Below are 12,241 nucleotides of genomic sequence, written 5' to 3' on the forward strand. Positions count from 1 at the left end.
GCGAGTAGATAAATAGGTACCACTTCAGTGGGAAGGTAACAGCATTCCATGTGTGCCTCAGCATACAGTCATGCTGGACACATAATCATAGAAGTGTCTTCAGATAACGCTATTTCCCTTGGCTAAGAAATAGAGATGAACATTATCCCCTAGAGTCAGACATGACTGGATAGTGGAAAACTTTACCTTTTATACAATAGCAATGGCCATTAGACTTATAAACTGCTTCACGGTGCTTTATAGCCCACTCTAAGTGGTTTACAAAGATAGCCTATTGCCCCCAACAATCTGGGTCCTCATTTTACTGACCTTGGAAGGATGGAAGGCTGAGTCAACCTTGAGCCTGGTGAGGATTGAACCCCTGGCAGTCAACAGAATTAGCCTGCAATACTGCATTCTAATCACTGTGCCACCACCACACTTAATTTATCCTTTTACCCACCCCCTAATTGTAAGAGATTGAGGGGAAGCTGGAAAAAGGAATGGAAATATGTAAACAATCAAAAAATAATAAGCAACTCATAAACAGCATCCCAGCCCAGGTGCCAAGAAACCTGGGAAGAAGCATTTCAAAGCCTTCATCTCAATGAACTTGCAATAAACAAAGGTGGGAAACTCCTCCCAGGATGCTACATTTGGCTCTAGACTAGCCTAAAATATACTTTGGTGAAATAGATATAGTTTTTCTTTTCTTGATCTTGCTCAGCTAGTACTGTTCAACAATTACAAATCCACAGTTTGTTTCATCATATCTGGAGAGTCCCTAAAAGTACGAAAACTACTGATGGCTACATACAGAATTTATGATAGTGCTCCTAGTGAGTTTCTCTGTAGAATGTGACCCTGAATTTCAAAGGAACACTGAAGACAAAGTCTCAAGTATCCAAAGTTTAGTCAGGCTGCAGTGCAGTGGTGTGATTAGTGTTACAATTTTACGCAAGATTAGGTGTGTAATTGCAGGTTAAATGGGAAAAGGTTGCCATGCCTCGGTACTGCTAATGAAGCAGGCAAGGTTAATGATAGCACAGATGGAAAGCTCAAAGGCACAAGTAGTACGAGCAGTTGGGAAGTCTTCTCAGCCAAGGGACTCTGCTTGTATCGTTGTTTTCCACTGATTCACAGTGTACCCATCCCACAGATGCACACAGAATTATGAGTTGAAAAGGTTATTGTGTCCAGTTCACTGGTCAATGTAAGAATACAAAGTAGGCTTCCTTGATGCATTTCTGTTCTGCCTCTGTTAGATCATAACTACAGATAGTCCTCAACTTATGATTGAAGTTACAACAGATTGCCCCAGGGCTATGTAAGAACTAGATTTGAAGTTCCAACAGCCATCTACTTACCACCCCCATAGTCACATGGTCATATTTTGGGCACTCAACAACTAGCCTGCATTTATTGCCATTTGCAACATTCTGCAGTCACACAGCCGTGATTTATTATGGCCAGAAACTAGCATTTATTTCCAATTTCTGGCAAAAAAAAACCCATGCTCATTGCGGACAGTGGATGTGCTGTTCTGCTCACACACACACACACACACACACACACACACACACACTGTGGATGTTAGTAGCAGGGGTGGGATTCGCATCTATTCACTAGAACCAGTTGTTAACATTCTAAGCAGTTCGGAGAACTGGTTGTTAGAAGAAATTACTGGCCTAATCCTGTAAGGAAGGCAGGAAGGATACATTCTGGTATTGCTTACAGAAACTGCCTCTCTCCGTTAACTCTTATTATGTTCTTGGCAGGACTAGACTTCCTGTCTCAGGAACGTCTCTGGAGTTTTTTTCCTCTCCTTTGCTGGTACTTTGCTTGTGTGGACTGACCATTCAAAGTTACAATGGCACTGAAAAAAGTGACTTGTGACCCTTTTTCACACTTATGACTGTTGCAGCATCCCCACACTCATGAGAGGCCAGGCGAGGAGATGAGTGCCTCAATTTTATTTTTTTAATAGATTTTATTGAATTTACAATTTAAAAACACATCGACAATACATTTACAAAATAGAAAGAAAACGGCTAGGGGGAAAGAAGGAAAACACCCGGCCTAACACACCGGATAAAGGCCGGTTGGGGAGAAGAGAAAAGATATAGAGGGAGAGAGGGGAAGGGAAGGAGAATAGGGTAGAAAATACAATTAAAAATGAATGATATCTTTTTGTGACAGTCTGTAAGGATCATTTCTCTTCGTCATATCCAATCTACTCCTCTTTTCCATTATGTTTAAGTTACTTTTTATCATTTACATAATTTGTCTCTGTGTAAGCCAATTATACCATGAGTCCCAGTTGTCGTAAAATGTTGAGGACTCTTTGTTTTTTAACGCTATTGTTAGTTTATCCATTTCAGCACACTCACGAATTTTCTGAATAACCATTTGCTCTGAAGGTGTATAAGGTGATTTCCAACATTGAGCAAACGCTAATCTAGCCGCAGTTAGAACATGGATTATTACATATTTTGTCTTTTTGGATAAATATCTGATATCGTATTTAGAGGGAGTCCACTATCTTCCTATGAACTGATTCTACTATTTAATTGTTCTCACTGTTTGAAGTTTTATTTCCCCTAACATTCGGCAGAAGACCAGCCTTCTTTGAACTTAAATCCATCGTTTAGTGCCCTTTACCCTGGATTAGTAGAGACCAGTTCTTCTGTGTGACATCTTTTCAGGTGCTTGTAAAGATGCTAAGTTATCCCCTTTTGGTCCTGGCTTCCCAAGGCTAAATTTTGCTCTTCTTTCTTTGTAGCAGAGGTGGTATTCAGCAGGTTCTGACCAATTCTTGGAGAACCAGTGGTGGAAATTTTGAGTAGTTTGGAGAACTGGTAAATACCACCTCTGACTGGAGATTTTACAGTATCCTTCCCCTGCCACACCCACCAAGCCACACGCATAGAACCAGTAGTAAAAAAAAACTTAAATCCCACCACTGCTTCGTAGGATATATTTTCTAGTTCCATGTTCATAAGCATCACTTGTATCTAAGCCCATCTAGTTTCTCTGAATTTTACTTAATGTAATTGCACAGAAAGTTCTCCCAGCCTCTTGAATGTAGGAGAGCAGCCAAAAGCAGTTCTCACCCCACCTGGACGTACTTTTCTCCTTGGAAAAGTCAGATTAAATAAAAGCCTGCAATTTGAAGAAATAGATTTCTGTCAAGCAGCACACTGTATAATTCTCTGCCTTGCGCCATCTTCAAAGGATTCTTTCCTAATGGCACAGAACTGAAGAGGTTTTTCTAATGTGTTCTGTAAGTCTTTTGAAGGAGCGATTCTAAATCACTTTTGGCTGCTAGCTATTAGCCATATCCTAGTTGTTTGGATAGAAGCTGGGGAGAAACTGGCCCCTTATACAGATCTAAAAATGGATAAATTTGTGTGGATAATGGATTCAAGTAGGTTTCGGACCAGCTTATAGCACAGAGATATTACCCAATAGCAATAGCAATAGTGCTTAGAATTACTTACTGCTTCATAGTGCTTTTACAAGATTCTCTAAGCAGATTACACAGTCTGAATATTGCCCTCAACAATCTGGATGGTCATTTTTACCAGCCTTGGAAGGATAGAAAGCTGAGTCAACCTTGAACTCAGGATCAAACTCCTGGCAGTGGGCAGAGTCAGTCTGTAATACTGCATTCTAATCACTGTGCCACCACAGCTGTTGCATTTGTAGATGACCTTGGTTGGTTGTTGTGGTCTCCTGGTGGCCTCCGGAGCTGGCAGCAGAGTTGGACAGTGGGAAGGAACATGGGCCAGTCCTGGAGTCTGAGGAGGGCTTGAACGAGGAATCTGTATCTGACACAGAGATGGGTCCAGGGCCATCTGAGAGTTATGTGCGGACTCTGGAGCCTCCAAAATCTGACATCAGTGAGGGAGAGGAACAGGGGGAGCCTGTTTCCAGTGTGCACTTGAGCAGAGCTGCCAGAAGGCAAGAACAGTTAAGACAAAAGGGGTGACTCGGGAGTAAGGCTTGGAGATGGTTGGCCCCTTCCATAAGACATAAAGGAAAAACAAAGGGACATGAGCCTTTGCAGGAAGCAACTTTGTTCGTTCTGGTCAGTTTAAAATCTGAAGATCCATTGGCCTTGTACAGCTAATTGGCAATTTAGTCATTGGCAGCATTTCAAGGGAGATAAAGGTGGGTACTTATCAGCCTTATCCTGAAAAGGCTGTGGCAGACTTCTGTTGATCTATTCATAAACTGTGTGGGACTCATTACGGGCTGTGAATGCATATAATTCACAGCTGTTGAAATAAAAAGAAAGTTTTTTCGACTAAGCATGTGATTGTTATTGTCTCAGGAAGCCTTGGTCAGAACAATGGTGTTGGGATATCAGTGGTATACATATCCTTGATATTTCAGTGCTCTTTGGTACCTTCCATCCTAGTATTATTCTGAGCTGGTTTAGGAGATTGTGACTGGAGAGTACAGTTTTGCAAGATTCTCCTCCGTCCTCTAAAGCCAATTCCAGACAATGCTGGGGTTCAAGGAAGTCTAGCCCTGGGCTTCTCTTTTGCCAGGTGCCTCAAAGCTGAATTCTTTTCTCTGTCTTCTTTAGCATCTACGTCAGAGGTGTCAAACTCAAGACCCTGTGGCCAGATCCAGCCCATGGGGTGCTTAGATCTGGCCTGCAAGGCCACTCTGGAAATAGTGAAGGACTGGCCTGCAGTGCCTCTGCCAGTGAAAATGGAGCTCAGGAGCGCTGCGTGCAGTCCTTCTAAGCTCCATTTTCACTGGCAGAGGGTTGCAGGAGGCCATCACAGCCAAAAATGGAGCTCAGGAGGGCTGCAGGCAGCACTCCCAAGCTCTGTTTTCACTGGCAGGTTGCAGGAGTCCATCGCAGCCGAAAACAGAGCTTGGAAGTGTCATTTTCACTGGCAGAGCAGTCAGGCCACCTCAGGCGCCCTCAATACAAATGTCGTTGAGCTGGTCACGCCCACTGGTCACACCCACCTCAGCCCCCCAAGGTGAAACATAACCCTGATGCGGCCCTCAATGAAATTGAGTTTTACACTCCTGATCTACATGAAGCCACTGGCTGAAGTCATTTGTTGGAATAGAATTAAATATCACTATGTTAATGATTCTCAGTTATACATTTCTGTTTTGGGCCCTACAAGTAATGTTATCAAGGTTCTTTCTCAGTGCCTAGAAGCTATGAGGGTCCAGATGAGGAAAAATAGGCATTAAGGGAACCTTGGCAAGACCAAGAAACCATGGGTTGTAGACTACATGAAGACTACCCTGTAGACTACCCTACATGAATACATCCCATTATTAATTCTGGATAAGCAAAGTTGGACGTCAGTTTAGATTCCTCCTGTACTCAAGCTCTTGCTCAAGGGGTATATGTCAGCTATGACCAGGACAGCCTTCAACCAATCATGTGTGTACCAGTTGCTCCTAATTTTGAATTGGGAAGCTCTGCTCTTGCCTTACCACTTCCCAGGTGGACCATCTACATGGGGCTGCCTTTGAAAAGTTGCTCTGGGATGCCACAATATGTGAAGTGTTGGAGGTAATAAGCTATGTCCACATAACATTTTGACCATATGCCTTCCAATAGGCTTTCAGGTGCACTACGAGATGCAGATTACTTGTGGGACTGCATGTCTCCAATGGTTTTTGCCTATCTCACAAAAGCATGTAGTGTAGGCATGCTCTATGGCTTTCTGTGAGGCATCCGTTTGGAGGGATGACCTGTCTGTCACCACACCTGCCCTGTGGAATGGCGTGCCCCTTCGCCCCAAGATTTAGAAAGTCCCATCTTTGTGGTCTTCCAGAAGGCCCCAATGACCCAACTTTTCCTCAGGCACTGGGACTGGAGCTCTGTTTGGGTCTACTCTTCTGTATTACGTGACCGTTTTGCAAGGAGGCTTTTTAATTCCATGTTGCCATCATGGCTTTTATATTATATTAAGAAAACACATGTTTTGTTAGCCATCCAGCTTTTGAGTGAGATGGTCAGCTGTATAAATTCATCCATTAAAGAAATGAATAAATCACATGGCAAAAACTTTCTGCTTAGGTCCTTATAGTTCCTGCACTGATGGCATTCTGGAAACCCCTAAAGACCTGAACTAAGATGAATGGGACCCTGGTCAGATATATTTGATGTGTCATTAGCCAGAGTTGTCATATGAGTGGTGTGATAGCCTAGAGGTGGAGCTCTCCCCTCACAATCAGAAGACTGCGAGTTCAATCCTAGGTAAGAGGCAGTTATTTCTCTCTCTGGGCACACTGAGAACATCTGCTGAACAAAACTCTGCATTGGTGACAGGAAGGGCATCTGGCCATTAAATAACTCTGCTTGCTCTATTCAGTTGCCCAGACTCCATCCCACAAGGGATTATGAGGTCATTAAAAGATGATGATGATGATGATGATGATGATGATGATGATGATGATGATCTCACTGGCTCAAGGTTGACTTAGCCTTCCCTCCTTCCAACATGGGTAAAATCAGGAACTAAATTGTTGGAAGCAATATGCTGGCTCTGTAAACCACTTAGAGAGGGCTGTAAAGCACTGTGAAGTGGTATGTGTCTAATTGCTATTGCTATTAGCCAGAGTTGCCATCTTGATCTTTATTTCTTTTTTTTGTTCTCTGTCCAGAGTCCAGGTGCCACTGGATGGTGCCTAAACTGAATAAAAAGTCACTGTTATAAAATGAGTGTCCCTATAAATCATTACATTAAATTAAATTGCTGGGCATGTAGAAACAAGATTTCAAAGCTGTGCTGTTTTGCTATCTATTCTTTATATTCCAGCTTGCTTATCTGGAAAAGAAAAACCAAATTAGATCTTACAAAGCGTACACTGTCAACAAACCTGTAAATGTCCTTAACTCTAGTTCCCAAGCACTCAAGCAGGGGAAATCTAATAGGCTACAAATTTCACAATTTGGAGGCAAAGGACATTCAATAGGCATATTGACCACATATGTCATTTGTTTTCTTCAAATGATAGCCTTTTGGAAGAGGCAGGAAAGCTATTTTATTTTAATGTTCCTTCCCTTTTAGCCTCTGCTATGACTTTCTTTCCATTAAATTAAAAAGACCCTGCTGATGAAGAGAGATATTTTGATAGAAGCTTCAGACACAGGAATACAGAGCTTTAAAAAAATGTATCTACATTATATTATTTATACGAACAAATATGACAGGCTTCCCAAACTTAATCTGGTTCTGAAGAAACAGAAAGGAAGATCAACATGTTGGGGTTTTAGAGTATTTTTCTGTAAATAATACAAAATATATTTAGAATATTTTTTTCAGAAAATATACATTCACAAAATGCATTTTGCAAATAACGTTGCGCCGTATATTGATGTAATACATGTGTAATATCTTTGATTAGATGTAGATCCTTGATCCTTTATACATCAGAATTTGGAAACCTGTTCTAATACCAAGATATTGACTTGGTCATCGATCCCATCAAAAGAATTCACATGTTATTTTTACTTTTGCATAGTAGCATAGAGAATTTCAATATTTGTATAGAAAATATGCTTGTGCAGGGCATATTAAACTCTCACAAGATGTCACCAGTGTATTTGGGGGAAGAGGAGTAGATGCCATTAAAAAGTCTGATACAATCCTTGGTGCTCAAAATAGAGTTGACAAGCTCTATTCTATATCTAGTAATGTTACACATAGAGGTGGTATTCAGCAGGTTCTGACCAGTTCTGGAGAACCAGTAGCGGAAATTCTGAGTAGTTTGGAGATCCGGCAAATCCCTCCTCTGACTGGCCCTGCCCCCATCTATTCTCAGCCTCCCGAGTCCCAGCTGATCAGCTGGGTCTTCTTTGGTTGCCCTGCACAGGAGAACAGAGCTGGAAAGCAGGTTAGTGGGGTGGAGAGGGAATAGGATTTTGCGATATCCTTCCCCCTGAAGTGGGGTGGGAATGGAGATTTTACAGTATCCTTCCCCTGCCATGCCCACCAAGCCATGCCCACAGAACCAGTAGTAAAAACATTTGAATCCCACCATTGGTTACACACACCATACACACCATATACTCCTATGTTCTGGTGATGTTTCAAGGACTTCCAATATAAATAAAAGAGGCCCGAACAGCAGCTCCTTGAACCACACCCTTTGGATATGGCCAACATTTTGTAAGAGTTGAGCTACTATCCCAAGCTGCTTCTGAGTTTGTGGAATCATAGGAATGGAAGGAACCTCAATATCTTCCTTGTCCAATCCCCTTCCCAAGACAAGAGTCCTTATACCATCTGGAGCAATGGCTGTCCAGTGTTTTCTTGAAAACCTTCAGTGATGGAGCACCCACAATTCCAGGAAGCAAGCTATTCCATTAATTAATTAATTAATCGTTCTCCTTAGTTGCATGTTGGATCTCCTCTGACAAAGTTCTGCCCATTGCTTCTTGTTCTGCTCTTGGGTGCTATGGAGAATAAATTGATCCCCTCTTCTCTGTGATACCCCTTTAAGTATTAGAAGATCCTCATTAGGTTAAACATACGTGAATAGTTCCCTTAGCTATTCATTGTATGATTTAGCCTTCAGACCCTTTATCGTCTTTGTTCTTCTTTTCTGCACTCATTCCAGAATCTCAACATCTTGTATCGTAGTGGCCAGAACTGGATGCAACATCCCAAGGTTGGCCTCACTAGTGTAATATAGAACAGTACTATCACTTCCTGTGATTACCATCCCTCTGTTGATGCAGCCCAGAATTACATTTTTGACAGCTATAGCATACCGCTGACTTATACTAAAGTTCATCTGTTATGAGCTATTGAAAGAATAGTGGCAGAAGTAGCAATAGCAATAGCAGTTAGACTTACAAACCACTTTACAGTGCTTTACAGCCCTCTCTAAGTGGTTTACAGAGTCAGCATATTGCCCCCAACAATTTGGTTTCTCATTTTACCCAACTCAGAAGGATGGGAGGCTGAGTCAACCTTGAGCCTGGTGAGATTTGAACTGCCAAATTGCAGGCAGTCAGCAGTCAGTAGAAGTAGCCTACAATACTGCACTGTAACTACTGCGCCACTGCAGTACCCCTTATCCTTCATATGTATCTATTTCATACCTATTGTAGACCTGCCACGACTTAAATCCCTAACGAGAAATGATCCTTGACTCCATTTGTTGAGAAAGGTATGTTTTTATTGGAAGTCAAGTATATTGTAGTAATGCAGAGCCAGAACTGAGAATTGTACACCAAAATCTCTAAGTTCAACTCCCCCCGCCACATAACTGCCTCCTGTCACTAACTCCACCCCCCACGACCAATCAAGTTCAAGCAAGACATTTTCAGAACAGTCAGTTCAAGCTTAGGTTGGCCCGCAACTCCCTTTTTCTCTCAGCCAGGTGACCTTGAGGCAGCATCTCAGGGAGATACAGCAATTATTTTTGTTTTCCCCCAAGCATCTCCCCTCTCCCATCCCCCGCTACCCGCTACCCATGGTAGCAAAGGACAAGCAAGCATAACGTGACCGCTGACACCTCTTCTCAGTATTCTGCTAGGAGAAAAGACATTTCTTTTTGAACTTATCTGCAGCAGCAGACTTTTGAAATTCGGCTCAAGGCCAGCCGCAGTTAAGCTAAAGGCATCTGTTCTTCAAGCCTGGCCTCTTTGCTCCACTCATTTAAGAAGGTTTGCATCTCAGGCATAAATTCTTGCATTCATCTCTTGCCTACTCAGGCAAATGCTTAATACAGATTTTTTTTTCATCCAGCTGCATGGCAGAGCTGACCCTCCTATAACTCTCAGATATTTTTAGCTTAAAATTAAATAGATGAAAAGATACCAAAAACTGCACTGAACTTTAAAGTACAGCTCTTCTTGTGAGCGATTGCAGGAAGGCAAGGAAAGGGAGAGAATGTTAATCTAAGGAATCGAGTGAAAGAAAGCGAGTCAGTTGGCAACTTATCTCATAAATAATTTAAAAAACCCTCCTTTTTGTGACCATGAAATTCCTTAATTCGGGGTAGAGTCGAGGCGACTGGATGGAGCTGAGTGTTTACTGGCCGGTTGCCCTTCCTGAAGCCACAACGGAGTTCACAACAGTTATTTTTTTCTTTGTACGCTAAAAGAGAGAAACACCTGCTACTACCTTGGATTGAACTTTCAACCATCCAGGTGGAAAGCAAGAGTCTTCCCTACTACGCCACCACGCCACTCAAATAAATACATACAGTTCAGATAGATAGACGTTTGTGAAAAAAGCATCTTTAATAATACTTTAATAAATGAAGGAATTGGAAAATTCCTAATACACTACAAGATTCTGCACTTATTGCAGATGAGTATTAAAGGTACTTACTTACTTACTTACTTACTTACTTACTTACTTACTTAATTTGTATGCTGTCTATCTTTCTATCTACTCTGGCTTACAATACTATAAATAACAGACTAAAAACAATTACAGGATTAAAACATTAAAACATCAGCCATTAAAAGTTAAAACATTAAAATTAATATTAAAATTAATATTAAGACAGATAAAAAACCAATACGTAGACAGGGTGGAGGTGGATCTTCTACTAATCTGCTATTGTTTTGTCAGTCGCTAACTCATGTATGACTGTTCATGACCTGATGGATCACAATATGCCGTGCCCCCCGTCCTCCACTGTCTCCCAAAGTTTGCTCAAATTATATTCATTGCATCAATGACCCTATCTAACCATGTCATCCTCTGCCATCCTCTTCTTCTTTTGCTTTCACTCTTTTTCCAACATCAGGGTACTTTTCAATGACTTCTCTCTTCTCATTAGATGGCCAAAGTAATTTACTAACCACTTCCCAAATGGGACACCCTCATTGGGGGCCCAAGACAGTTGGCAGAACTAGGTTTACAAGCTCTTTTGGAAGGCCAAGAGGATTGGGGCGGATCTCACCTTGAGGGGTGTGCATATTCCTAAGGGTTGGAACCACATCAGAAAATGCTCTTCTCCTGGACACGGCCAGCTGCAATTCCTTGGCTGATGAGATCCAGAGCATGCCCATTCTGCCACAGAAAGTCGGGCAAGCCAATCCTATTTCAGTGAGACAGTTCCTCAGGTAATCTGGACCCAGGCCACAAAGGGTAAAAATATCTTAAGGGTATCAGGAAAGCATTTTACAGAAAGCTTTGTAGTTCTTGCTTCCTTGGTCTTGAGTTGCTCAGCTGCATGGGGCTTTACTCTTTTTAAGAAAACTTGCTGTTCTGAGAGCAATTGCCATAAATTGCCTGCCACTGATAAACTGCAACAAAACAGTTGATGCAAAAATCATCTCGGGACAAGTGGTCCAAATAGTGTGAAGGACAATGATTATAAGTGAGAGAAGAAGCAAAATGCATTCCCAGTTTCTTTACAATTTTTTCTTTCATTTGAATGTTGCTTTCCAACAGATAAAGAATAGGGAAAAGTGGTTGCCTGAGAATAATAGGTACTGTAGACTACCTATTTTCCAAAGCACCTGAAGGCCAGACAAGGAATAATGGAAGAAAACAGATCGAGGAGAGGTTCAACCTAGAAATAAGGAGAAAATTTCTGACATTGAGAACAATCAACCAATAGAACAGCTGGCCTTCAAAGGTTGTGGGAGCTTCATCACTGGAAGCTTTTAAGAAGTAACTGGACTGCCATCTGTCAGAAATGGTGTAGGGTCTTCTGCTTGGGTGGGGAGTTGGACCAGATGACCTACCAGGTCCTTTCCGAGGTCCTGTTATTCTGTTCAATCTAGAAGATGATAAATTGAGGAAGGCTAAGTTGGGGAATGACTGTGAAAAGAGAGAGGAAAGCATTTACCTAATGTCAACAAATCTCTTTGGTAGTCATGGAGTCATGGATCAAGTTGCCATGGGATCTATGTCACACTCAATCACACGCACACACGCATCTGCACACACACTCACACAGAAACTGCTGCAGAAACACCAATCAGAAATCCACCTGGAAGGTGGACTTTCACCTCCATTTTCATTTAACTGCCAATTCAGTTAGAGATGAGTTCATACAGCTTCAAGCTATCATCGTTGTTGGATATCTCATGGATGCTTAAAGGAAATGACCAAAGAAAGGTTCATATCAAAGACTATCGGGGAGAGAAGAGGCCTGCAAAGATGACTAGAGATGGACAAGAAACTTAGTCAGTTATGAGTAAACTTGCTTTGAACAAAGAACCCATACATTTTAGAAGGCAGCCCAGTGGGATTTTCTTAGCTCTGACAGAAAGGGAGAGGAAAACAGGAGGAAAAAGAAA

The 12,241-nt window shown here is 41.9% G+C and overlaps 1 protein-coding gene across 4 annotated transcripts in view; it reads left to right on the plus strand.

The window, feature by feature from the left end:
• Positions 1-12,241, plus strand: part of KCNMB2 (potassium calcium-activated channel subfamily M regulatory beta subunit 2) — a 245,348-nt gene that overhangs the window by 183,320 nt on the left and 49,787 nt on the right. The window lies entirely within an intron of this gene.

The sequence above is a fragment of the Pseudonaja textilis genome, chromosome 4 (genome assembly GCF_049901715.1).
Source record: "Pseudonaja textilis isolate UNSWEBS1 chromosome 4, rPseTex1.2, whole genome shotgun sequence".
NCBI classification, from domain to species: Eukaryota; Metazoa; Chordata; class Lepidosauria; order Squamata; family Elapidae; genus Pseudonaja; species Pseudonaja textilis.